Source organism: Echinops telfairi, unplaced genomic scaffold (assembly GCF_000313985.2).
Source record: "Echinops telfairi isolate 266 unplaced genomic scaffold, ASM31398v2 ScPeMD7_7417;HRSCAF=8455, whole genome shotgun sequence".
Lineage (NCBI taxonomy): Eukaryota > Metazoa > Chordata > Mammalia > Afrosoricida > Tenrecidae > Echinops > Echinops telfairi.
Genome location: NW_022111317.1, coordinates 23,945 through 27,036, shown reverse-complemented (window position 1 = coordinate 27,036; position 3,092 = coordinate 23,945). Strand labels below are relative to the sequence as shown.

At 61.4% G+C, this 3,092-nt stretch overlaps 1 long non-coding RNA gene across 1 annotated transcript in view; it reads left to right on the top strand.

The window, feature by feature from the left end:
* Nucleotides 1–231: 231 nt before the first annotated feature.
* The window catches only part of LOC123522498, an 11,908-nt gene continuing 9,047 nt past the window's right edge, over nucleotides 232–3,092 (top strand). The window contains exons 1-2 of the long non-coding RNA XR_006680754.1: nucleotides 232–284; nucleotides 1,051–1,145. This is a non-coding gene — a long non-coding RNA (uncharacterized LOC123522498). The remainder of the gene's footprint in view (nucleotides 285–1,050; nucleotides 1,146–3,092) is intronic.

Genomic DNA, 3,092 nt, shown 5'->3' with positions numbered 1-3,092 from the left:
CCCCGGGGCCCGCGCGCCCGCGCGCCCGCCGTGCAGCGCCCAGTCGCTACCAGCAGCCGGGGAGGCTTCCTCTCTTCGTAAGGTCGCTCGGAGGCCGGGCCGTCTGGGAGTGGGCCTCCACGAGCTTTTGTGTGTGGTTCATGCCCAGCCTGGTACCAGGCGCCCCCCACCCCCCCACCCAGCACGCACACGCGCCGCGGGACCAGCCCTTGCAGCTTGCTTTGGGCTCATGCTGAAAAGGAGGGGGCGACCCAGCCGAGCCAGGGGTACTTCCCGTGATGGCGGTAGGTGACACCGATGCGGGGCGCCCAGGTTTGCGCCGGGAAGCTCGCAGGTGGTGGACGGAGTCGGGGTGGGGTGGGAGTGGGTGTCACCTGGAGCTAGGTGGGTAGGGGCACCCTTCACCGCGCATCCAGAGCCACGTAGCCCGCCGCTGACTCAGTTTACCCAAATGTCATTCGCCCGAACGCGGAAACAGCGGCCCCAGTCTGCGGTCACCGCACCGCGCGCGAACGGAGGCTAAGTGCTTAAAATTTGCCCAGGACCTCAGGGACGGATTTTCACCGCATTTCATCGTGAATCTGAACCAGCCAGGGACGCCCAGCGGGAACAGCGCCAGAGCCACTCTGTGCTAACCCACACCTTCTTCCCCGCCCTCGTGGGAATCCGTTTGTAAATCTGCTTGGATTGCGGGCGTGTGGGTGCTGCCTCACCCAGTGTGTGTGCCTGTTCTGAAGTTTGTGCACCGCTAACTGATAAGACCCGAGCCAAACTCGCTACCATTGCGTGGATGCCAGCTCAGAGGCATCCTACAGGGCAGCGGAGGAGAACTGCCCCTGTGGGTCTCCCAGACGGTAACTCGCCAAGAATAGAGAGCCTCCTCTTTCGTCCATGTAGGGGCTAGTGGTTTCGAACTGCCGACCTTGTGATTAGCAGCCCAATGTGTAACCACTAGGCAACCAGGCCTCCTATACCAAGTGCTAGTGTGATAAAAATATGTGAGTCCTCATTGGGTGGGGGTGGGGGGTGGATACTAGACTTTTTCCACAGGTCTCAATTGTGAGGAGACACTTCCAGCCATCCTGGGCTCCCGCCTTCCATCAGTTACTCACAGGCCCAAGGGACACTGCCTGCCAGGTTGGGGGGTGAGTATCCTCAGCAGGAGGCTATCTTGGGGTCTGGGGGAGGGGGAACCAGGGCGGGTGGGTGACAGCTGTGGCCACAGGTGCCTACCATCCCCCAGGCATGCTGTCTTTGGCCCGCTTACCTTTCCTGCTGTCCAGGCAGGCTTAACTATTTAGTGCCGGCCTGTAGTGACCCCGGGCGAAATGGCCCTTCCCACTCAAGAACCCGCAGGTCTTGTGCAGAGACCCAATATGACCTTGTAGGTGCTGGGGCAGGGCCGTCCCCGGGTGCCTGGTGAGACACACAGAGTCAGTCAGTCTTGCAGAGCGGGTGAGGCGGGGAGCAGAGAAGGAGGTCAGTGGGCAGGAGAGGGAGTTAGGTGACGTCCTTGCTGGCTGGCGGAAGGCCAGGGCAGGGCTGCCTTTATTGCTGACCTGCAGTGGGAGCACCTGGAGGCTCTGCTGGAGCCCCAAGACTGCCCTCTTGCTGCACTGATTGGATGGGGCAGGGAGGGGAGCAGCAGGTGGTGCCAGCATGCTCCTGCCGCCTAGCCTGGCTCCGGCAGACCTGCATGGGTTCAGCAGCCACCTTGTGGTCCCAGCACATTGGGGCTCTCTGAGGGACCCACTAGGCTGTGTCCCTGCAAAGTGGCTGGAGTGCCCTGCCTGGTGCACCAGCTTGACCAGTGAATACCAGGGGGGAAGGGCCCTCTACAGTGAGGGTCCCCATGGTGAGATGTATGCCTGGAGCCCTCCGGTAAGGTATGTGTGTCCGGGGGTGCGCGAGAGGGGGGCATGGTGAGGTGTGTGCTGGGGAATCCCATGGTGAGATGTGTTCTGGTGGGGGGCTTTGGGGAAGGTTCTGGGAAGGCTCCATTCTCTGTTGGGCCCCCCAGAAATTCAGTCCCTGCTCCAGGACACCTGGACTAGCCCCCAGAGGTACACAGGAGGCTGAGCAGGGTGTAGGCACCCAGGGTTGCCTCCCTGCCAACGTGTGAGGGATGCAGAGAGCAGTTAGGTTGGGGAGAGCTGGGTTTGACTCAGAGACTTCCCCTGGGTATTGGGGTCAAGGGTATCCAGATCCACGGTCATCCAGGGCCGCAGACTCCAGCCTGTCTTGGAAATAGGACCTTAGCAGACAAACTAAAACCAAACTCATTGCCGTCGAGTTAAATCTGACTCGTAGTGACCCAGCGTAGAAGTGCCCCTGTGAGTTTTGGAGGCTGTAAATCTTTACGGGAGCAGAAACTCCAGCCTCTCCGCCGGTGGTGAGCCTTGGCGGCGCACAGGGTTAAGCCTCGGGCTGCTAGTCACAAGGTCGGCGGTGTGAAACCAGCAGGCTTTCCGAGGGACAGGGAGGAGGCTGCTCCCCTGAAGAGTCGCCGCCTCGGAAACCCGCAGGGGCGGCTCTGCCCTGTCCCCCCGGGGCCGCCGTGAGTCGGAACCCACTCTGGTAAAGACTCCTCTGGTTAGAATCCCATTATACTAATGGACGGGGTTAAAGTGGGACGTCTTCTGAGCGACCCCTGACCTAGAGGGTGTGAGCCCGTCACCACCCTCTGCCTGCTTGGCGGTGGGTATGGTCTGCAGGGGGCAAAGCCCATGTCCCACCCAAGCCCTTTGCCTCTTCCTGACCGGGCATGCGCAGAAAACTGACAGGGTGTGCGCAGAAAGCAGTGACAGAGCATGCGCAGGACACAGCATGCGCAGAAAACTGACAGAGCATGCGCAGAAAACTGACAGAGCATGCGCAGAAAACTGACAGAGCATGCGCAGAAAACTGAGCACGCGCAGAAATGAGACTTGGTGGTGTTCGCCTCTGGCTCGGCCCTCGGCCAGCCATCTCCGTCTGGGGACTTGACCTGCGGCCTCTCGCCTGACCTAACTGACCGTTCCCGCAGCCTAGCGACAGGAGGAAGCGCTGGACGCCCGCCGGAACTTCCGGTGTGGGGCTTCGTCCGGCCCCCG